Raw genomic sequence first — 25506 nt, 5'->3', positions numbered from 1 at the left:
ACCACAGCATCTTGCAGCGGCATGCTGTTCCATCTGCTTTGCGTTTAGTAGGACCATCATTTATTTTTCAACAGGACAATGATCCCAAACACACCTCCAGGCTGTGTAAGGGCTATTTTACCAAGAAGGAGAGTGATGGGGTGCTATGCCAGATGACCTGGCCTCCACAGTCACCAGACCTGAACCCAATCGAGATGGTTTGGGGTGAGCTGGACTGCAGAGTGAAGGCAAAAGGGCCAACAAGTGCTAAGCATCTCGCTGGGAACCCCTTCAAGATTGTTGGAAGACCATTTCCGGTGACTACCTCTTGAAGCTCATCAAGAGAATGGCAAGAGTGTGCAAAGCAGTCATCAAAGCGAAAGGTGGCTACTTTGAAGAACCTAGAATATAAGACATATTTTCAGTTGTTTCACACTTTTTTGTTAAGTATATAATTCCACGTGTGTTAATTCATAGTTTTGATGCCTTCAGTGTGAATGTACAATTTTCATAGTCAAGAAAATACAGAAAAATCTCTAAGTGAGAAGGTGTGTCCAAACTTCTGGTCTGTACTGTATATGTATATATGTTGTGGAATACCTATACTAACAGGACGTTCAATGGACCTTCTTGTGCTGTATCATGCACTGCAGTTTGCCACATACCCTGCCTGCCTAATATATATATATATATGTTATGGAATACCTATACTAACTATGAATAAGCAAATCTCTCATTGACGCAGCAGCTCCCTGATTCCAGGGTAGACTGTGGTGAGCATGGCGGCGCCAGGTCTTATACAAAACCTAATGATGCTGTGTGGCCAGCCAATCACTGTAATGCCCACAACCAACATGGCTACGGAATTACAGTGTATGGCAGGCAATCCCAGCATGTTCATTGGCTCTCTAAAGCATGCCAAACATGTAGAGAGGGGACCCGAGTTCCCGCCAGAGCAACCCGGAAATACTCGCCCAGCCTGTCGAGCACAGTAATGCTCGGGCGAGTACTGATCAGTGGCGAGCACATTCGCTCATTACTTATGATAATGTATTTGATGGTGCTTTGGGGGATCATCAGAGATTGGGATATTTTTTATAACCCAACGCTGACTTGTACTTCTCAACAACTTTCTCCCAGGCTTCTTTGGACATCTCCTTAAGATACCGTCACTCTTAGCGACGCTACAGCGATCCCGACAATGATACGGCCTGACAGGTATCGTTGCTGCGTCGCTGTGTGGTCGCTGGTGAGATGTCAAACAGTCAGATCTTCCCAACATCACAGCAATGATACGGCAACCCGTAGCGAGCTGTATAACGATGCAACACAAATTCACGCCTATGTGTCTCAGTTCTGAGTCGCCAACGAAGTCGTTGGTAAGATGTCAAACACACCAATTCATGCTACCCAGCGGGACCTCAACGATCAAAAAATTGTCCAGGCCATTTTGACACGACCAGCGATCTCACAGCAGGGGTCTGGTCACTGCTACGTGTCAAGCGTAGCGAGATCGCTGCTGAGGTCGCTGTTGCGTCACAAAGCTTGTGACTCAGCTGCGATCTCGCTAGCGATCTCGCTTAGTGTGACGGGGCTTTAGTCTTCATGGTGTTGTTTGGTTAGTGGTGCCTCTTGCTTAATGGTGTTACAGCCTCTGTGGCCTTTCAAAAAGGGTAAAACGTATATACTGACAGACAATGTGACACTTAAGAGTGCACACCGGTGGACTTCTTTTGACTAAGCATTTGACTTATAAAGGTAATTTCTTGCACCAGAAAATTTTAGGGGCTGAATCGCAATAGGAGTGAATACATATGTATACGCCAATTTTTAGTTATTTGATCCTATAAGTTTATTTTATGCCTATATTTTTAAAACTTCACTTCACCAACTTAGACTATTTAGTGTTGATGCATCACACACAAATTACAAAAATATTTAAACACAGGTTGTAACTTAGCAAAATAGGTAAAAAGCCAAGGGGTGAATACTTTCACAAGCCATTGTATATATCTGTTCACCTTTTTGCACTTTATCATACGCACAGACTTAAATTATTTGCATACTTTGACGCGAAATTCTTTGCATATACAGTTGAAACCAGAAGTTTACATAAACTATATAAAAAGACACATATGCATGTTTTGCTCAATATCTGACATGAAATCAGAATAAACCTTTCCCGTTTTAGGTCAATTAGGATTACCATAATTTTTAATATTTGCCAAATACCAGAATAATGAGAGAGAGAGAATGTTTTAAGGCATTTTAATTACTTAATGCAAAGTCGAAAGTTTACATACATTTCATTAATATTTAGTACCATTGCCCTTAAACTGAATGACTTGGGTCAAACGTCTGGGATATCCTTCCACAAGCTTCTCACAATAGTTGGTCAGAAATTGGGCCCATTCCTCCTGACCAAACTGGTGTAACTGATCCAGGTTTGTAGGTCGCCTTGCTCACACCTGCCTTTTCAACTTTGCCCATAAATTTTCAATAGGATTGAGATCAGGGCTTTGTGATGGCCACTCCAAAACATTGACTTTTTTATCCTTAAAGGGAATCTGTCACCTCCTGGGACTTATCAGACCTCTAATATGGGCATGCAGATGATAGAAATGTAAAGCTATACATACCTGCATGTCCCATATTAGAGGTCTGGTTGCTTTGCAGCAAAACAACCCCACAACATGAATCTGCCACCCCCTGTGTTTCACAGTTGGGATGGTATTCTTAGGCTTTTGCAAGATTCTCCCTTTTTCCTCCAAATGTAACGATGGTCATTATGGCCAAAAAGTTCAATTTTAGTTTCATCAGACCACTGGACATGTCTACAAAAATTAAGATCTTTGTTCCTTTGTGCATTTGCAAACATTAATCTGGCTTTTTTATGTTTCTTGTGGAGTAATAGCTTCTTCCTGGCAGAGTGGCCTTTCAGCCCATGTTGATACAGTACTCGTTTCACTGTGGATATTGACACAATCTTACCAGGTTCCGCCATCATCTTCACAAGGTCTTTTGCTTTTGTCCTTGGATTGATATGCACATGTCGGACCAAAGCACGTTCATCTCAGGGTCAAAGAACCGTGTCCTTCCTGAGCGGAATGATGGCTGGATATTCCCATCTTGTTTGTATTTGCATGTAATTGTTTGTACAGACGAAGGAAGCACCTTCAGAAACCTTGAAATTGTACCCAAGGATGAGCCAGACTTGTGCAAGTCCACAATTCTCTTCTTGATATCTTGGCTGTTTTTTTTAGACTTTCCCATGATGCTACACAAAGAAGCAGTTTGTTTAAGGTATGCATTAAAATACATCTACAGGTGTGTCTCTAATTAACTCAGATGTTGCCAAAAAAGCAAACACTTGGCTTCCAAACACATGACATCATCATATGGGCAGACCAGAAATTTTTAAAGGCATAGTAATCTTAGTGTATGTAAGCTTTTGACTTTGCAGTAAGTAATAAAAATGCCTTAAAACATTCTCTCTCTCCTTATTCTGGCATTTGGCAAATATTAAAAATTATGGTAATCCTAATTGGCCTAAAACGGAAAAGGTTTATTCTGATTTTATGTCAAATATTGAGCAAAACATGCATATGTGTCTTTTTATATAGCGTATGTAAACTTCTAGTTTCAACTGTATTTGTCCACTTCCTTTCACAGCAATTGTTTGCTTTTCACCCTTTAATTAATTATTCTTTTGTTTGATGTTTGTGTGACTGTCATTGCACTTAATTGTGGTGTGTTTGAATTCACATTGCCCATTTTGCGTCACATCATGTGATCAATCACTTCTCATGAGCACTATTGCACCTTAACATGATACCTGTTATTGTTATAGGCTTAAAGGAGTTTTCCAACAAATAAAGTTCATTTTAACCAATAGATCTTAGAATAATAATAACTTCCACAATTGGATATGTTTAAATAAACTGTTCCTGTGCTGAGATAATCTTATAAATGTGCTCCTGCTGTGAACTGTGTAATGGCTGTGTCTCAACATACAGAGACATGGTCTGATCATACTACAGCTCATTTAGCTGTTCATATTTTGCTGGAATGGTTTGAATCAGCCATGTCACATCGGCAGAGCCCTTGAGGTTTATAGAACAGTGGAAAACCCCCATAATTGACATCAAATTTACAAACTACACCTCTCAATGAATTCACCTAGGGGTGTAGTGAGCATGAGCCTCACAGAAATGTATAGTATTGGGTGGTGACGAAAGAAGAATTACATTTTTACAGTAAAATTTTGATTTAGCAACAAATTTTAAATTTTTATAAGGGCTAATAGGAAAAAATGGATCTCTCAGTTTGCTGTGCAATTTCTCCTGATTGCACCAATACCCTACATGTAATCAGAAACTACTTTTGAGGTACAGAGCAAAGCTCCGAAGGGAAGGAGCACCATGTTGTATAGTGCAGATTTTACTGTTATGGTTTGCGGGTGCCATGACCCACTGAAAGGGTCTCTGAGGTGCCAGAACAGCAGAACCCCCCATATGTGACCCCATTTTACAAAATACACCTCTAAATGAATTTATCTAAGGGTGCAGTGATCCTATTGGCAACACGGGTATGTCACAGAATTTTATACCATTGGGCCGTGAAGAAAAAATAATTACATTTTTACCACAAATATTTTGTTTTAGCCCCAGATTTTACATTTTACACAGGAAAATGGGCAAAAATGTGTCACACAATTTATGCTGAACGTGAAAATAACCCATATGTGGCTGTAGAGTACTACTTAGCTACAAAGCGAGACTCGGGAAGGACAGAATGCTATTTGCCTCCTGGTGAGCAGATTTTCCTCGAATAGTTTGCCCTGTGCTCTATGCTGAGCACTTTAATTGAGGTTTCCATCTAAATTTCTAAATGACGTGATTCAGATGAAACCCCTGAGGGATCCATTCACAATAATGAGGCAGAATAGTTACTCTGGACTTCGTTCGATTTCCCGGAAAACCTGGTGTAAGCACGCAGTGTGAGCCAAGCCTTACTGCAGGAGACAGAATGAACAAATTAGTAGGAGGTGATGAATTGGTTTTATTTATTTTTTACGCCCTTCCTCATGCGGTATAAGTGATTAGACGACTTTATTCCTCAGGTCAGTGCGATTACACCGATAGCAGATTTATACAGTTTTTTTCTGTTTAGCTGCTGTGATACTAAATATGTGTACTTCTTTTGTTTATTTTTTTTACATAAAAATGTGTATTTATTAGGATAATTTTTTTTATTTTGTAATTTTTTTATATATATATTTTTACAATTTTTTTTTTTACTTGTTTACTTAGTCCCTCTTTGGGACTTTCACTTCTTTCACTGTGGTTGCTGGTATTAAGTAGTGTTGAGCCACCCCCGTAGTGTTCGAGTTCGGTTCGGTTCGTCGAACACCCGTGTGTTCGCCGAACTGTTCGTCGAACTGTTCGTCGAACACCTTCGAACACCGTTAAAACCAATGGCAGGCAAACAAAAACACATAGAAACACATAGAAAACACCTTCAAAGGTGTCCAAAAGCTGACAAACTGCTCAGAAGACATAACTAACACATGGAAAAGTGACAAGTACATATAGTCATGCGAAAATAAAAGAGGTGGAGGAGTAAAAGGAGGGGGAGACACAGATATAGGCATGTCATGCCCTTCTAAAATCCAAAAAGTGAGAAGCCGACACGGCCAGTCTGCTCCTACCCGTGCCACCTCCGTGTCGCCGGGTTTGTGCCAGAGCCGCGGTGAACCCTGACGGCCAGCCCCCCTCTCCCAATACTGGTGCCTGTCCGCTGGTGGGTCGAGAGAGCCCCCCTGTGGTGGAGGCAGCTCTAAGCTTTTTAATTTAAATTGTCTCTCTAATTTGAATGAATACACTTTAAATCCATTTACAAGGATCTATTGGAGGGCAAGTCTCATGCCAGCAGCCGCGGTAATTCCAGCTCCAGTAGCGTCCACTAAAGCTGCTGCAGTTAAAAAGCTTTTATAAGGATCGAGCTCGGCTGTCCACCGCAAGGCATCCTACTGCCAGTCCCAGCCCCTATGCCTTGGGGTGCCTCCTGATGCTCTTCACTAAGTATCCCATGGTCCCGAAGCATTTCCTTTGAAAAAATTAAGTGTCTAAACTACAGGTGGTGTAGCTTGCTTAACAGCCGGGATAATCCGCTGACTAGCAGACACTGCTACTAGGCACAAAGTATTTCCTGGGCTAGATGCAGTTAAAAATTTGTAATTAGATACTCTCGTTGGATGCTGAGAAAGCATTCCATAGAGTCTCCTGGCACGCCATATATGATTCTCTTAAAGAGCTTGGGGTAGGGGTCTAGGGGACCCTTTTATAGCCAAAATCACGGCCCTGTATCGCAATACGTCACCTAGGCTGAAGATAAATGGAACTGTAGCACCCTGAGGGCTCGGTTGCTACAGACGTATTGCACCTCACCCAGAGGTGTGATATCTCACTCTCAGGTAAGGATGGAGTGTGGATCAGGACCCGACACCTGCATGCATTACACCACATTGCCGTGGGGCAGGGCGACCAATATGCCCCTGAGATGGGCACGACAGTCCCTGTCCCTGGCTGGAATGGGGGGAGGGAACACTGAGGAAGGGGAACCCTGTAGTGCAGGAGCAGGGAGGAAGCAGTTCCTGGGTGCATTGAGAAGGGAGTATAAAAGGTGGGCACCATCTTAGTTCAGTGCAGAGAAGTCTGAGCAGAAGTGGCAGGGAGCAGGGGCTCTGCATGAGCTCTGCTCCGGAGGCGGGCCTAGTAACAGAGGCCCAGGCCTGCAAGAGGGAGAAGGATGGAAGAGGAGCGGAGAAGGCTCCAGGAACGAGGAATGAAGGGATCCCAGGGGTGCGGACGGGCGAGTCGCCACCGCACGCCCGAATCCACCTGCGTGGAGGGGTCAGGCCAAAGGGGGAGACCGGTCCCCGAACTAGTGGAGGCAGGAAACGACCCTCAGCTAGAAACCGGAGGCTCTGACATTTTATGTGGCGCAGCCCCTTGCTCCACCCGCTAGGAAGGCACCACATAGGGTCAGGGAAACTGGCGCCAAGTTTACCAAGAGGAGGCCCGAGGCAGCCGGACAGAAGTGTTGGTAAGAAAGGCCAGACAAAGGACACACAAAGGGGGTCCTGTGAAGCGCTCCAAAGTTATCTGGGAGTTGTCTGAGCCCCTCACCTGGTGAGCACAGTACGACGTGGGCAGCCGTTACCTGCAGACGTGGTCTGGATAATAAGAACTGTGAGTAAAGGCCCTGAACTGCATCACTGACTCCGTGTCGTTACTGCTGCTGCCCTGCACCATCACCCCCATCCTCCGCATACACTGCCCTGAGGCTATACTCCTCCCGTGGGGAGTTATGCTACGCTCTGCTGCACCCACAACACCAGCCTTAGCGGTCTGCCCTGTAGCGGCGGTTCACTCTGACCGCAATCCACGGGTGGCGTAGTCGGACATTTAAACATCAAAACCACATAAATAGTTCCGCCACTGGTTTGACCGCCCTGAGCCATGGAACCGGATCGCCGCCACGAAGACTACAACCACCAGCATCCACCAAAAAGGGTCCGGCTCCGGGTGTCCCAAGGCCCAGGGGGTGCGTCAGAACATTTTCATCACCTTTCACAATCACCAATGGGACAAGGCAGGGATGTCCTCTGTCCCCTCTCTTATACATCCTAGTGACGGAGCACCTGCTCTCATCAATTCGCCATAACCCCAATATTAGGTGGATTGAGGTGGGAGGCACCGAGTACAAGTGCTCTCTATTTGCTGATGATGTCCTAGTATATATCACTCAATCACATATATCCATCCCTGCTGTTATGGCTGAAATAGATCACTTTGTTACATGGTAAAATTTTAAAATCAATGCAGCGAAGTCTGAGGCCCTCGATGTCTCCCTCCCTAAATCCATATAGGATTCCATCCAGTCCAACTTTCCCTTTGCCTGGCCCTCACAGGGTATCAAATACTTAGGAATTCCTATTCATAGAGACCTCTCCCATCTATGTTATCTTAATTTTGGGCCCTTTATTGAACAATTCCATACAGACCACGGTTGGCAAGTTAGAACTGTAAGATTCACTACGTGAACCACTGGTGTTTTGTGGAAAAGCACATGTACACCGCGTTCCAAATTATTATGCAAAAAGTGTTTAGGAGTGATAAGGGAAGAATTTGTTTGTTTGTCAGTTAAACTCATTGATGGTGATGTGTGTTAGGGCTCTTTATATCACTGTAAGCAATTGCAGACACCTGTGCTAATTAGTTTGGCAGGTGTGTCCAATGAAAGGCAAGACTACTTAAGAAGGCTCTCTCACATTATTAAGCAGCCTACATTTTCTGCCAAAATGGGAAAGAAAAAGGATGTGTCGGCTGCTGAGAAGCAACAAATTGTGGAGTGTTTAGGTCAAGGCATGACTACAATCAACATTGTGCGATGATCAGGATGAAGTGTCTTGGCAATCAAGAAGTATGTAGCTGATTCACAGTACACACGTGTGCGTGCTGATAAGGGCAAATTGAGGACTCTTTCCTACAGGCAATTACGTCAGGTTGAAAGAGCAGCGGCAAAAAAGCCTTGTCATAGCAGCAGACAAGTTTTTGAAGCTGCTTGTGCCTCCAACGTCCCCCGAACAACAAGATGCAGGGTCCTTCAGAGGTTTGCAGCTGTGCATACGCCATCCTGTCGACCTCCTCTATCCACTTCACACAAGCAGAAACGGCTCCAGTGGGCCAAACATTACATGAAGACTGATTTCAAAACTGTTTTGTTCACGGATGAGTGCCGTGCAGCGCTCGATGGTCCAGATAAATGGAGTGGAGGATGGCTGGTTGATGGACACCCCACGCAAACACGGCTACAGCGCCAACAAGGAGGAGGTGGAGTAATGTTTTGGGCTGGAATCATGGGGAGAGAGATTGTCGGCCCCTTTAGGATCCCTGAAGGCGCTAAAGATGAACTCCATAATGTATGTGGATTTTCTCAAACAGCACTTCCTGCCATGGTTCAAGAAGAAGAACCGTGTATTTCACAGCAAGATCATTTTTCTGCATGATAATGCACCATCTCATGCTGCACATAAAACATCTGCATCTCTGGCTGATATGGGCATAAAAGGGGACAAACTTATGGTGTGACCCCCATGCTCCCCTGACCTCTACCCCATTCAGAACCTTTGGAGCATCATTAAAAGGAGTGTCTATGATGGCGGGAGGCAGTTCACATCTAAGCAACAGCTCTGGGAGGGTATTCTGTCCTCATGCAAAACAATTGAAGCAGAAACCATCCAAAACCTGACAAATTCAATGGACGAGAGAGTTCAGAAGCTCCTTTCGAACAAGGGGTCCTATGTGAAAATGTAACATCACCTAGAATAAAGTTTTGAGTTGAAAACTGTTTGATTTCAGTTTCTAACAACCTGCTAATGCTTATAATTTCAAAAATGACCATTTTTTTGGTCTTTATTAAAATGAAAAGGTTGATCGAAAAGTTTGGGGGATCTAAGAGTGTGGCAACCCAGTAGTCATGATTACTTCGAATTCTGACAATATGAGGGTCATGCTGCAGGTAGTGCAGCAAGAAGGCACTTATGTGTCTTGCGCATCTCGGAGCCCCAAAATTATTTTCCGGGCTAGATGCAGCTAAAAATTATTTTTAATTTTAAATCTGGTGAAGCTTATTATAGATGGCCTAATAGGATCAGTGCTGCACACTGCTACAAAGCCCAAATTATTTTCCAGTCAAGATACAGATAAACATGATTAGTAATTTGAAAGCTTAAAACGGTTGGTAGGGTGATTTTAACCAATCATCAAGCTTTTACTCTCCCCAGGATGACACAGGGGTAGAAAAGTCGTTTCGGATCCATGATTTGTTCATCTTTATGAACGTGAGTCTGTCTACATTATCAGTGGAGAGCCGCGTGCGCTTATCTGTCAGCACACCACCAGCAGCGCTGAACACACGTTCAGACAGAACGCTGGCTGCGGGGCATGACAAGATCTCCAAGGCGTAAGTGGCTAGCTCCGGCCATTTATCCAGATTGGAAGCCCAAAAAGAGCAAGGGTCCAGTGACACAGTCGTGGCTTCAATGTTTACTTGGAGATACTCCTGTACCATCGTCTCTAGGCGTTGACTATGTGTCAGACTTCTTGTCTCCTGTGGCCTTGCAAAGGATGGGCTAAAAAAGTGGTGAAATGATTCCGCAAAATTGATGTTACCAGCAGATACTGTGGTTCTGTTACGGTTTGAGTGCTGAACACTTGACGGTCCCACGGTTGGCAAGTTGGAACTGTGAGATTCACTACGTGCACCACTGGTATTTTGTGGAAAAGCACATGTAAGATTCTGCAACAGTCTCTGCTGATACTCCTGCATGCGTGCATCCCTTTCTATGGCAGGAATAATTTCTGCAAATTTACTTTTGTACCGGGGATCTAACAGTGTGGCAACCCAGTAGTCAGGATTATTTCTAATTCTCACAATTCGAGGGTCATGTTGCAGGTAGTGCAGCAAGAAGGCACTCATGTGTGTTGCGCATCCAGGAGCACCAAGTCCCTGTTGTGTTGGTGGCGAGGTAACAATCATGCTTCCTTCCTCTGTCCTCTCCCCCCAACCTCGCACAACAGAAATGTGATCAAGGTTTCCCTCATCTGATGAGTCTTCCATCAGTTCGTCCTCCACTTCTTCCTGGGCTCCTGCACCTTCCTCACTAGTTTGGCTGCTACCATGCGCCCTGGTAAAATCATCTCCCTCACCCTCACATGCCTGCCGCCTTGGTGCTGCCGACCGTCTGGACCTTGCAGATGTTAACCCTTCCGCATACAACTCCTCCTCCTCTACTTCCTCCACCTCCTCTTGTGCCACCACCTGACTCCGAATTCTGTTTAACATGTGCTCCAGCATGTAAATCACCGGAATAGTCATGCTGATAATGGCATCGTCAGCACTAAACATCTTCGTCGCCATTTCAAAACTGTGCAGAAGGGTGCATAGGTCCCTGATCTGAGACCACTCCTCCAGCGTGATTTGCCCCACCTCTGAATCTCGTTGGCCCAGGCTATACGTCAGAACGTATTGCACCAGGGCTTGTCGGTGCTGCCACAGTCGCTGCAACATGTGCAGAGTTGAATTCCACCGGGTAGGCACATCGCATTTTAGCCGGTGAAGTGGCAGGCCCAACGACTTCTGTAGAGATGTAAGTCGCTGAGCTGCGGGATTCGAACGGCGGAAGTGAGCACACAGCGACCGTGCCCTCTGCAGAAGGCCATCTAGTCTGGGATAGTGGGCTAAAAATTGCTGGACAACCAGGTTCAACACGTGAGCCATACAAGGCACGTGTGTGACATTGCCCCGGCGAAGGGCCGCACCCAGGTTTGCAGCATTGTCGCACACGGCCTTCCCTGGTTTCAGGTCCAGTGGAGACAACCATTCATGAAATTGGTTCTCCAGAGCTGACCACAACTCCTCAGCTGTGTGACTCACATTTCCCAGACATTTCAATGTAAAAACCGCCTGATGACGTTGAGCCCTACTGCCAGCATAGTAAGGAGGTGTGCAGGATCCCTTCTGCGCAGTTAGAAAGCTTGTGGCATGACCAGACAGGCTTTGGGTGCAGGTGGAAGACCGAGAGGAGGTTGAGGAGGCAGAAGCAGTGGAGGAACTTTGACTTAAAGAGGATTGACGCACAACTCGTGGGGACGGCAAGACTTGGACAGCAGCCCCTTGTCCTGCTGTCACCATAGTTACCCAGTGCCCAGTCAGCGACATGTAACGCCCCTGTCCATGCCTACTCGTCCAAGTGTCTGTGGTGAAATGCACCCTGTCACACACAGAGTTTCTCAAAGAAGCGGTGATGTTGTGTGCGACATGCTGGTGGAGCGCAGGCACACCTTTTTTTGAGAAGTAGTGCTGACTGGGCATCTGGTACTGGGGCACTGCGACGGACATAAGGTCTCGAAAATCCTCTGTGTCCACCAGGCGGAAAGGCAGCATTTCTGTAGCCAAGAGCTTGCAGATGGTGAAATTCAACCTCTTAGATTTCTCATGGCTAGGAGGAAATGGTCTTTTACTTGTCCACATCTGAGGGACCGAGGGCTGGCTATTGTGCTTAGACGGGGTTGATAAGGGTGTCCCCGGCAAACTGCCGGTCTGTGAGGAAGATGCAGGCGGACATGTTAGGTTGCCTTGATCCAAAGGTGGTGCTATCGATGTCGGACAGCGCTCAAGACCAGCTGGTGTTACCACCTCCAAAGAAAATGATGACCTGCCAATCACGCTGGCTGTTGCGGGTAAAGAGGTGGCAGGTCTGCGCCCCAAAACAGGTGTGACTGCTGTCCCCCCAGTCACAGAGGATGAAGAGGCCGCGGATGCACAAGATATGGCAGACGGTGGTTGGCCCGGCCGGCTAGGCCACATTGTAGCACACTGAGCTTCCCACTGCAACTTATGCTTCATGTCCATGTGCCGGTTCATGCATGAAGTACTCAAACTATGTATTTTTTGGCCTCTACTTAGCTTTTGCTGACAAATGTTACAGATAACACGAGTTGGGTCATCTTTATCGATCTGAAAAAATGCCCAGGCTATGCAAGGCTTAGCACCCATGCGACCTGAAGAGCCACCACGACTTGTGGTGAGAGGCAGAGTTGTGTTTGAGGATGCAGTTGTTGACGTGCTTCCAGTACTACGTCTCTGTCCAGGAAGGCGCAACCTGACCTCGTCGTCACTAGCATCTTCCTCCACCTCCTCTGCTGACCTCATCTCTTGGCTGACTGTGGGTTGACAGTAAGTGGGATCTCCGACCTCATCATCATCACCCTGTGCGTTATCACACCCGTCGTCCTCAGAGCCAACCTGTTCCTGCCCTGACAAAAAACTAAAGTTGTCGCTCCAATCAGGTATTTGAGTCTTATCATCGTCTTCCTCATTGTCTCCACCAACAGGAGTTACAGTTTGGGAATGAGGGTCTACATTATGGTCAGAACCTTCTGCGTCTGGTCCTGGATCCGACTCATAAAGATTCTGGGCATCAGTGCAGATCATTTCCTCGTCTGGATTCACAGAAGCGCTGGAGTCGACCTCTGATTCCCAGGCTATAGTATGAGTAAACAGCTCTGCAGACTCAACCATCTGTTCTACCTCATACTCAGACGGGCAGCTGGAGATTTGGGAGCTGTGAGGAAGCAAGTGCGATTTGGGTGACACCTTTGAGGACTGGAGTATTTGTGATGTTGAAGTTGATGTGGAGGAGAGCCCACTTAAAGGAGCACTTGATATCCGTTGAAGCACCTGCTGTTTTTGTGCCTCATCTGGAATTTGTAGCGATTGGCGTGGCCGTAAGAAAGGGATCTTATCACATTGTCCGCTAAAAGAAGTAGACATTTTAGTTTGGCTGGAAGATGGTCTTTCTTCTGCACCTACCCCACGGACACAACCTTTTTCCCCCTTCCCAACACGCCTATTCCCCTTTCCACCAGCAGCAGGCCTTTTTCCACTCATTTTGGTGGTTAACTAATTCACAACTCTGGAGTTGTTTGCACAAAAAAACAATGGATTGTAACCGAGCAGAGCTGAGTGGCCAAACTGTGGTATTAGGCCAAAACTATTGGCTGGGTTAGATGCAGAAAAAAATTATTTTTAATTTGCAACCTGATGGAGGTCAGTATAGATGGACTAATAGACCAAGTCCCACACACCGCTAGAAGCCCAAATATTTTTTCAGAGCTAGATGCAGAAATTTTTTTTATTCAATTTGCAACCTGATGGAGGTCAGTATAGATGGACTAATAGACCAAGTCCCACACACTGCTAGAAGCCCAAATATTTTTTCAGAGCTAGATGCAGAAAAAAATTATTTTTAATTTGCAACCTGATGGAGGTCAGTATAGATGGACTAATAGACCAAGTCCCACACACCGCTAGAAGCCCAAATATTTTTTCAGAGCTAGATGCAGAAAATTTTTTTATTCAATTTGCAACCTGATGGAGGTCAGTATAGATGGACTAATAGACCAAGTCCCACACACTGCTAGAAGCCCAAATATTTTTTCAGAGCTAGATGCAGAAAAAAATTATTTTTAATTTGCAACCTGATGGAGGTCAGTATAGATGGACTAATAGACCAAGTCCCACACACTGCTAGAAGCCCAAATATTTTTTCAGAGCTAGATGCAGAAAAAAATTATATTCAATTTGCAACCTGCTGGAGGTCAGTATAGAAGGACTAATAGAACAAGTCCCACACACTGCTAGAAGCCCAAATATTTTTTCAGAGCTAAATGAAGAAAAAAATTATTTTTAATTTGCAACCTGATGGAGGTCAGTATAGATGGACTAATAGAACAAGTCCCACACGCTGCTAGAAGCCCAAATATTTTTTCAGAGATAAATGAAAAAAAAATTATTTTTAATTTGCAACCTGATGGAGGTCAGTATAGATGGACTAATAGACCAAGTCTCACATACTGCTAGAAGCCCAAATATTTTTTCAGAGCTAGATGCAGAAAAAAATTATTTTTAATTTGCAACCTGATGGAGGTCAGTATAGATGGACTAATAGACCAAGTCCCACACACCGCTAGAAGCCCAAATATTTTTTCAGAGCTAGATGCAGAAAAAAATTATATTCAATTTGCAACCTGCTGGAGGTCAGTATAGAAGGACTAATAGAACAAGTCCCACACACTGCTAGAAGCCCAAATATTTTTTCAGAGCTAAATGAAGAAAAAAATTATTTTTAATTTGCAACCTGATGGAGGTCAGTATAGATGGACTAATAGACCAAGTCCCACACACTGCTAGAAGCCCAAATATTTTTTCAGAGCTAGATGCAGAAAAAAATTATATTCAGTTTGCAACCTGATGGAGGTCAGTATAGATGGACTAATAGAATGATGCTATGCCCAAAAGATTTTACTTCACTAGGTGCAGTAAAGAAATTGGTATTCTATACACAGGTGGTATATCTTGCAACACAGATAGGCTACTCCACTGACTAACACACTCTGCAATAGGCCAAAAAGGATTAGCTTTGCTAGATTCAGCCAAATGCTGTGAAAAAAACTTGCACAGCACTGGCACAGACCTGCCTGGCAAAAACTGATAGGAACTGATGTAACCTAGTCCTGAAAAGGACTCCAATTACAATTAGTCTTTACTCCCACAATCTATCTATTTAAGAGCACAGACCTGCTTGATAAAAGTCGTAGGAAATGCTGTAACCTAGTCCTTAAAAGGACTGCAATCACAACTATTCCCTACTCCCAAGCTATCTGTATATTTGTGCGAAAATTGGCTTGAAATTAACAAGGTATAGCGCACACAGCAACAGCGGTGCCGTCTAACACGCAGCTGCAGCAGTGAGAAAATGGTGGCGACGGGGAAAATGGCTTGGTCTTATAGGGCAAGGACATGTGACATACACTGCCAATCACACATGCCCTTGCTTGTGTGAAAAAAAGCACTTCGCTCCGTGTGTGCGCTGCTGATAGGCTGACAGATTGCACCTCCCCACTGCAAATGCGGGAAAGAGAAAAAAAATGGAGATCTTCATTGTTCCTGCAGAGATCCATCTCCTGCCCCTCCCCCCGCCCCGCTGTACACTCAAACTGCGTATTAACATTAATTTTCATCATTACTGAGAAAAAATCCAGTTATGATTTTGGTGCACGAACAGTTATCGAACATAACCTCGAACAGCCGAATTTTTCTCAAATTGTTCGTGTTCGCCGACCGGCTCGAACACCGCCCAAAACAGCTCGAATTTGAGATTGGCGAACAGTTCGAGTAGAACAACGCTCATCTCTAGTATTAAGCATTACAATGCACCAGCATGGCAATGCTTCATACCTGACAGTTCTTCACTGACAGAAGCTTCTTAGACCATGCTCTGAGCATGATGTAAAAGGCTTTCCACAGCTTGGTGACATGGGGCTCGTCATGACGTCCCCGGGCTACCATGGCAATGATATAGACCCTGTGGGGTGCCAAACTGAGTACAGAGGGAACCCCTTCCCTCTCCCTGCCTCCTAAATGTTGTGATTGCGCTCGATCACAGCAATTAGATTGTTAAACAGCCAGGGGCAGCGCTGGCGGTGATCATGTGGGAGGTGCTGATAATGCTTTGATCGGTCAGTAATATTGACTGATCGATCACAGCCCTCTGAGTGCGGGGACCACTGGCATGGGACCCCGACCTCTTCCTGTGACGCTCAGCTGTCAGCGATAGCTGTCAGCACGGAACTGTCAGTGCGTGTTTACACGCAGTGACAATTTAAGTGCATGATGGACATGCAGTAGTACGTCATGATGCAGGAACTGACATCCGTTCATGACATGCTATGTCCATCATTGGTCGTTAAGGGGTTAAACATTTTTAGATATGCACAATGACAACAATGACAGTTTCTCATTTTGTGGAATTGAAAAAAATTGTGCACCTGTTAGAGGAGGAGATTAGCAAAAGAAACTTTTCTTCAGAGAAGCACTTTGGATTATCAGACTAGACACTAAACAACCAAAGGGTATGAATTTCAAAAAGCATAGTATGCTTATTTATACTAATTTATTTAGTGCTTCTTGCTAATTCACAATTATTCCACACTCGTCCATTTGCTTACCAGTGTCCGTGATTAAATGTATGAATGGATTTGTTCAAATTATGTGCTAATTCTGTTTTTATATACGAAATAGGATTGTTTGCATAATTATGGTTATTGAGTTCTATGCCACATAATTATGCACAATTAGGTTTGGGCAATATAGTTCCTTATATATATGTTTCTATAACATTTTGACTTTTGTGGACTAGTGCAATCCTTTCTAAAGTAACTGTTATGGGTTACCATTCTTCTCAGCATTTAATTTCCAATTGCAATGTTAAAAGTCTGTAACTGTACAAAATCATCTACTATTTAGATTTATCTCGTTACTCATTATCATTCACTACATAACCTACAGTCCTTCGTTTTTCAATTTCAAAGCACTACAGTCAGCTCTATTCTCTGTGTGTCCCTAGATGCTTTCTACATTGCTCTTACACTTAATATTTCTCGATACAATTGCATAGTTCTAGAAGGTCATCAAAAAAGTCTCCAAAGAAAAGTTCAACTTCCAAAATGAAAAATTTTGAAAAAAATACATCTCCAAACGTAGATGTTGATTTTGTTAAGAAAATTAAAGTATAAGTACAACTCACTCATTTTTGAGTTACATTTTGCTGAACTTCGAATGTGTGTGAAAAATTGCATTTTAACCTCTTCATGTCGTTGCCATTTTTTCATTTTTGTTTTTTTCTTCCCTTATTCCAAGAGCCATAACTTTTTTTCCCGTCAATATAGACATATGAAGGCTTGTGTTTGGTGGCAGAAGTAGTACTGTTGAATGACACCATTTGATTTATTATGTGATGCACTGGAAAATTTGAAAAGAATTCCAAGTGCGTTGTAATTGAAAAAACAGTGCCATTTCACAATTGTTTTTTGGGTGTTTTATTTACCATGTTCCGTATACAGTAAAACTGACCAGGCAATATGACTCTCCAGGTCAGTACGAGTGCGCAGATACCAAATATGCATAGTTTTTTTATTTAAGTGGTGAAAACAAATTTGGAAATCATAATAATAATAATAATAATCTTTTTATTTATATAGCGCCAACATATTCCGCAGCGCTTTACAATTCAGACAATTTACAGATATTATCGGCACTGTCCCCATTGGGGCTCACAATCTAGATTCCCTATCAGTATGTCTTTGGAGTGTGGGAGGAAACCGGAGAACCTGGAGGAAACCCACACAAACACAGGGAGAACATACAAACTCCTTGTAGATGTTGTCCTTGGTGGGATGGGTAAAATAAAAAAAAAACTTGTGTTGCCATTTTCCGAGACCTGAAATGTTTTCATTTTTCGGGTTATAGGATGTTTGAGGGCTTCTTTTTAGTGTCCTGAGCAGACATTTTTACTTATACCATTTTGGGGTAGATATGTTTTTTTCGCTTCAAAAATTGCATTTTATTGCAATGCTGTGGCAGACAGAAAATGTATTTCTGGCATTTCAATCTTTTCTCATTACGCCGTTTACCGATCTGAATAATTTATTTTATATTTAGATATATTGGACTTTTATGAACACAGCAATACTAAATATGTGTATTTTTTATTGTTTTATTTTTAATGAGGCAAAAGGGGGGTAAGTTAAGCTAAGCTTTTGTGTTTTTTTTTTAGTTTTTTTCTTCAGATTTTTAAAAACTGCTTTTTTTTACTTTTTACTGAATTTAATTCCCTTACAGGAATTTGTAAAATTCCCTTTGGGAATTTGAAGCTGTGATTGTCTGATTGCTTGTGCTATGCATAGCAGTGCATAAGCACTGCTATGTTTAGTGAAAATCATGATCTCCTATGAATACCATGAATGCTGATTTTCAAAGAAGTATCATGATGACAGGCATTGGGGTCTTCAGCAGACCCCTGGATGTCATGACAACCCATAAGCATCCCCTGATCATGTCATGAGCGCACCGTTGGGCGGGTGGAATGATGCACCCCCCTACCAGCTTGTGTTAAATGCCGCTGTCAGAGATTTGCAGCAAGATTTTACAGATTAACAGCCATGGGCAGAGCTTCACTGCACCAGCGGCTGTTAGAGGCATAGGTTAACAGCAAATTAAATTAGAGTGCCCAGTGTCAGGCAGCAGCTGCGAAGGCAAATAGAGTCATGGCATGGATCAGAAGAGGAATAGGTGTATATGATGAGAACATTGTTCTTCCTCTGTATAAAGCGCTGGTAAGGCCGCACTTAGAATATTGTGCACAGTTCTGGGCTCCGGTGCTCAGGAAAGACATATTGGAGCTAGAGAGCGTACAAAGGAGGGCGACTAAGGTAATAAAGGGAATGGAGGGACTAGAATACCCAGAGAGGTTGTAAAAATTAGGCCTATTTACATTGGAAAAGAGAAGGCTTAGGGGAGACCTCATAAACATGTATAAATACATCAGGGGGCAGTACAGAGATCTCTCCCATGACCTGTTTATACCAAGGATGGTGACAAAGACGAGGGGGCACACTATGCGTCTGGAGGAAAGGAGGTTCCTGCACCAGCATAGAAGGGGATTCTTTACGGTCAGAGCCGTGAGACTCTGGAACTCTCTGGGAGAGGAAGTGGTGATGTCCAACTCACTTAATGAGTTCAAGAGAGGCCTGGACGCCTTTCTTGAGAACAATAAAATTACATCTTATGCTTAGTGATAGTTAATTAATCCAGGGATTTAATCTGACTGCCAGATTGGAGTCGGGAAGTGAATTTTTCCTCAATGATGTAAATTGGCCTATACCGCATGGTTTTTTTTTGCCTTCCCCTGGATCAACGCTGCGGAATAGCTGCAGTGCACAAGAAATAGGCTGAACTGGCTTGTCTTTTTTCAGCCTTATAAGCTATGTAACTATGTAACTATGATAGTTGATTAAATCAGCAATCATGTGCCAGGAAACATATGGACTCAGCATGCTAGCCTGCATCAAAGTTAGGGAGCCAACATATGACGTACTGGTATATGGTATCGTATATGGTACGTCATATGTCGGTAAGGTGTTAAACAATCTTTTTGCCCGCAAAACAGGTGCCATTTAATGATCAATTCAAAAATACCACATTGGTTACTTGCCTCTGTGGTTTGTGCCCGAATTGCAGGCACACCATTGTGACAGCCACGCTATCTGGCCTTATCTTTTATATGTGTTGTGGATTGCTAACAGCTATCCATTATAAAGCATTCTGTTTTTACATATTGCTTCTCTTTAGGTTGTTAAGATTGTTTAGTAGACATTGTAGAGAATTTATCAAATGCTGCTCCATTTATAATAACATTTTAAGACCCATTAATGGCAAAGTAATTATCCATTATGTTACGAACTTAAAAATATTCCTCCACAAAATTGTTGGAATAGATCAAGTGAGATGCAGTTTTCTTTATCATGGATCTATAAATCATTTTTATCACCAGGTAATTAGACAGACTGAGATAAAATATGAGAATTCAGGAATTATTATTACCCCATTTGGAATCCATATATCTTTCTACACATCTACTTTATTAAATGTTTGTGACTAATCTATATATTATAATTAATCTTGTTAATATTATTATTTTTATGATTATCAACAGGGGCCGCTTGGCCAAAAGCATTTTATTTACATTACAGTTAGGCTAGGATCACATATCAGGGTCTGCATCTTTCATACTTTTTTTGGTGATCAAACAATACAGGGTCAACTACATTTTTGACACATTGAAAAGAATCAAATCTTTTTCTCTATGGATACCATACCATATATATATAGTTTTTTTGCAATCCACTAGTATTGATCCTGCTAAATGAGCTGTATAAAATATGAACCTAGCAATAACTGTACAATTTCAACCTACCTCGAGCTTATACTGTGGCATATTAGCCATAATGAACACAGAGTTTATTTAATAACGAGTTCAATGATTCTTAAATGAGAATATTTCAGGGCGTTTCAGGGATTCTTAACATATACTTTTTCAGCTTATTTTTCTTGTGAAAAAAATTCTAGCAATCGCAAACAAATTTATAGCATTTCATTGTATCTTTTTAAATTTGTTAAATTTGTGACATGGGTTTTTTGGGTGTCTACTGTACGATAGAAAAATCTGTTGAATAAACTACAGAAAAAACTAGAGATTTGCAGTTTGCAAATGTGACATTATTTGATCTTTAAAATTTAAAATGTAAAATTTAAAATTTGAATTCGCCGAATTTTCCCCAAAATTTAATTGGCAGAGAATAAATTTGTGCAGATTTAAATATTGGAAAACTTGTAATTGCTTGTAAAATATCTGTGGGGGATGGGAGAGAGAGAGAATCTTACTTTATAGGCTAGGAGTAAGGATTCCGCTGACCATAAGAACCTACATTCTACAGGAGAGAGAAAGAGAGAGAGAAAACTCCGCTGACCAAAAGAGCTTACACTCTACAGAATAGACAGACTTACCCAGTAACTCTGCAGATGGAAAATGACTCTGCCGTATAAACTGTGCTCCACTTGGAACCATTTATCTCTGATGGCACAGGTACTGACCATCACTGTATGAAATATGATATCAACAATAATGTCACATCTGCAGGGTACTGTGGGAAAGTCGGTGTGGCAAAGCAAAATGATATTTGTCAGCTCTAGGATGTTTCAGCAATGTAGGAATTGGTGACAAGCAAGTTTTTGTGATTTTTTTGCAAACTGCAAATCGAAATTCAAAATGTTCGAAATCGTGTAAATCGGCGAATTTCAGGAAATTCGATTGGAACGTGATCCTCCACGGATTGAACCGTTTTTCTCTAAAAAACCCAACATAACCAGATCATGTTGCATTTAAAAGAAAACACTACTGACCCAAAAGAACAATAAAACATGTGCATTTAAAGAAAACCTAACAGCTAATACATGCTGCCCAATCGAGGGGTAATATGTATCAGACATTGACTGTATGATTTCTGCTATTTATGTTTAAGGCCACATTCACTCATTCAGTATTTGGTCAGTATTTTACCTCAGTATTTGTAAATTAAAACTAGAAGTAGTTTTTTTTACCTCTGACTGTTCCACTCTGAGTTTGACTTACAAATACTGAGGTAAAATGCTGACCAAATACTGAACATGGGAACATGGTTTAACTCTGAAATGCTGCGGCGTTTTGCATTGGAGACTATTTGGAGAGGTGGGTCCCTGGCATTTTCTTCCAGCCCTCTGCTCTGGAGTGACAGGTGTCTCCCTAAAGATGTATATATGAAGAGTGTTACGGGTCCGGGTGGTGGAACCTCTGTGCCGAGGTGCAAGGAGGGACCCAGAGGGGTGTAACTAAGTATCCACCTGAACCGACCCTGGTCGTACGGCAGCAAACGACACCGTGACCAGGGAGGATCCGGGCTGAGGGACCAGGTGCTACTCTGGGGATGACCTTGTAAGAGAGCAGGTGGCTCCCATGGGTCAGATGGCTGGGACTGACCGGTATGGCGGATAGACACGGCAAGCAGGCGGAAGTCTCTGATAGCAGACAGGTTGTCACAGTTCGAGAAAGCAGGGCAAGTAGCAGTCTTTAGGTTTACCAGGAAGGTGGTCACAGCAAGTGACGGCAGGGTCTCCAGGCAGGCTGGCAGGAAACAGGCAGGTGCTCCCAGGTGAGCGGGCAGACAGCCGAGGCGGGTAACTGGCAGGTAACTGGTGGGCACTCCCAGGTGAGCCGGCAGACAGACAAGGCAGGTAACTGGCAGGTAACAGGTGGGCGCTCCCAGGTGAGCAGACTGGCAGGTAACGCGCAGATAACAGGCTGGCAGGCAGAACGAGAAGTCAGGCTAGCAGCGGGACCTGAGGGCTGAAGCACAGATCAGACACAGTGCAAATAACTTTGCTCGGGCACCTCCATTTTGGAGGAGGTGCCTTATATATGGGAAGTCCTCCGGCAATTGGCCGGGGACTCCTTAGGACGGCGCAGTCGGTCCCTTTAAGAGAGGGGGAGTGCGCGCGCGCGCCCTAAGCACACAGCCGGGGAAGGAGAGCGTGCCGGAAGCAGCGGGGAGAGAAGCGCTAGAGGACGCCGCGCCAGGAGCGGGGATGTGAGAGGTACAGTACCCCCCCCCCTTTAGGCCCCCTCTTTTTTAGGCCAGAAAGAAATTTTTCAATGAGAAGAGGGGCGTTGATGTTCTCCCTGGGTTCCCAAGTTCTCTCCTCAGGACCAAACCCCTTCCAATCTACCAGAAGAAAGGTCTTTCCTCTTACCCTCTTGGTGGCCAGAATACTCTCTACCTCAAAGACGTCTTCAGCGGAAACCGGAGCAGGGGGAGTACCTGGATTGTTGGAAAAAGAGTTAAAGACAACGGGTTTGAGGAGAGATACGTGGAAGGAGTTGGGAATCCGTAAGGTGGCCGGGAGTTTTAATTTGTAGGCCACTGGATTAATTTGCCTGAGGATTTCGAAAGGGCCGATGAAGCGAGGACCTAACTTGTAGGAGGGTATCTTGAGCCGTACATGTTTGGAGGAGAGCTAAACCTTGTCTCCCAGACGGAATTGAGGCGGATCCAGACATCTCTTATCAGCATATCTCTTCATCCGCTCGGAGGACTGAAGAAGTGCGGACCTAGTGCTCTCCCAAATGGTAGAAAACTCGCTGACAAGAGACTGCGTGGCAGGGTTGTCCACAGAGGAGGAATCTGGGGGTGCTGGCCATAGACAATAAAGAATGGGAACTTGGAAGAGGATTCGCTCTCGTGGTTATTATAAGAGAATTCGGCCCAAGGAAGGAGGTCCACCCAATCAGAATTGTGGGCATTAACAAAGTGCCGGAGATAGCTGGTAAGGATCTGATTGATGTGCTCCACTTGACCATTGGACTGAGGGTGGTAAGTAGAGATGAGCGTTGTTCGACTCAAACTGTTCGCCAATCTCAAATTCGAGCTGTTTTGGGCGGTGTTCGAGCCGTTCGGCGAACACGAACGATTTGAGAAAAATTCGCCTGTTCGAGGTTATGTTCGATAACTGTTCGTGCACCAAAATCATAACTGGATTTTTTCTCAGTAATGATGAAAATTAATGTTAATACGCAGTTTGAGTGAACAGCGGGGCGGGGGGAGGGGCAGGGGATGGATCTCTGCAGGAATAATGAAGATCTCCATTTTTTTTTCTCTTTCCCGCATTTACAGTGGGGAGGTGCAATCTGTCAGCCTATCAGCAGCACACACACGGAGCGAAGTGCTTTTTTTCACACAAGCAAGGGCATGTGTCATTGGAAGTGTATGTCACATGTCCTTGCCCTATAAGACCAAGCCATTTTCCCCGTCGCCACCATTTTCTCACTGCTGCAGCTGCGTGTTAGACGGCACCGCTGTTGTTGTGTGCGCTATACCTTGTTAATTTCAAGCCAATTTTCACACAAATCTACAGATAGCTTTGGAGTAGGGAATAGTTGTGATTGCAGTCCTTTTAAGGACTAGGTTACAGCATTTCCTACGACTTTTATCAGGCAGGTCTGTGCTCTTAAATAGATAGATTGTGGGAGTAAAGACTAATTGTAATTGCAGTCCTTTTCAGGACTAGGTTACATCAGTTCCTATCAGTTTTTGCCAGGCAGGTCTGTGCCAGTGCTGTGCAAGTTTTATTCACAGCATTTGGCTGAATCTAGCAAAGCTAATCCTTTTTGGCCTACTGCAGAGTGTGTTAGTCAGTGGAGTAGCCTATCTGTGTTGCAAGATATACCACCTGTGTATAGAATACCAATTTTTTTACTGCACCTAGTGAAGTAAAATCTTTTGGGCATAGCATCATTCTATTAGTCCATCTATACTGACCTCCATCAGGTTGCAAATTGAATATAATTTTTTTCTGCATCTAGCTCTGAAAAAATATTTGGGCTTCTAGCAGTGTGTGGGACTTGTTCTATTAGTCCATCTATACTGACCTCCATCAGGTTGCAAACTGAATATAATTTTTATCTGCATCTACCTCTGAAAAAATATTTGGGCTTCTAGCTGTGTGTGGGACTTTCTCTATTAGTCCATCTATACTGACCTCCATCAGGTTGCAAATTAAAAATAATTTTTATCTGCATCTAGCTCTGAAAAAATATTTGGCCTTCTAGCAGTGTGTGGGACTTTCTCTATTAGTCCATCTATACTGACCTCTATCAGGTTGCAAACTGAATACAATTTTTTTCTGCATCTACCTCTGAAAAAAAATTTGGGCTTCTAGCTGTGTGTGGGACTTGTTCTATTAGTCCATCTATACTGACCTCCATCAGGTTGCAAATTGAATATAATTTTTTTCTGCATCTAACCCAGCCAATAGTTTTGGCCTAGTACCACAGTTTGGCCACTCAGCTCTGCTCGGTTCCCATCCATTGTTTTTTTGTGCAAACAACTCCAGAGTTGTGAATTAGTTAACCACCAAAATGAGTGGAAAAAAGGCCTGCTGCTGGTGGAAAGGGGAATAGGCGTGTTGGGAAGGGGAATAAAGGTTGTGTCCGTGGGGTAGGTGTTAAAGCAACAGTAACATCTGCAGAAGAAAGACCATCTTCCAGCCAAACTAAAATGTCTACTTCTTTTAGCGGACAATGTGATAAGTAGTGTTGAGCCACCCCCGTAGTGTTCGGGTTCGGTTCGGTTCGTCGAACACCGGGATGTTCGAGGAACTGTTCGTCGAACTGTTCGTCGAACACCTTAGAACACCGTCGAACACCGTTAAAACCAATGGCAGGCAAACAAAAACACATAGAAACACATAGAAAACACCTTCAAAGGTGTCCAAAAGCTGACAAACTGCTCAGAAGACGCTTTCTTTAAAAAAGCCGGCCGGCAATTCAGCAGCGGCATACACCGGTACCTGACAATTTAGACAAGAAGGAATAGAGCCTCACACATAGATTAGATAGATAGAAACATGTCAGTCACATATATATGAAGTACAGTGACAGTGTTGCTTACTGTACTTGTCATTTAGTGT

The sequence above is a fragment of the Phyllobates terribilis genome, unplaced genomic scaffold (genome assembly GCF_046119375.1).
Source record: "Phyllobates terribilis strain yellow unplaced genomic scaffold, ASM4611937v1 Scaffold_1__5_contigs__length_1240528914, whole genome shotgun sequence".
NCBI lineage: Eukaryota > Metazoa > Chordata > Amphibia > Anura > Dendrobatidae > Phyllobates > Phyllobates terribilis.
Note: the sequence above shows the minus strand (reverse complement) of the source record.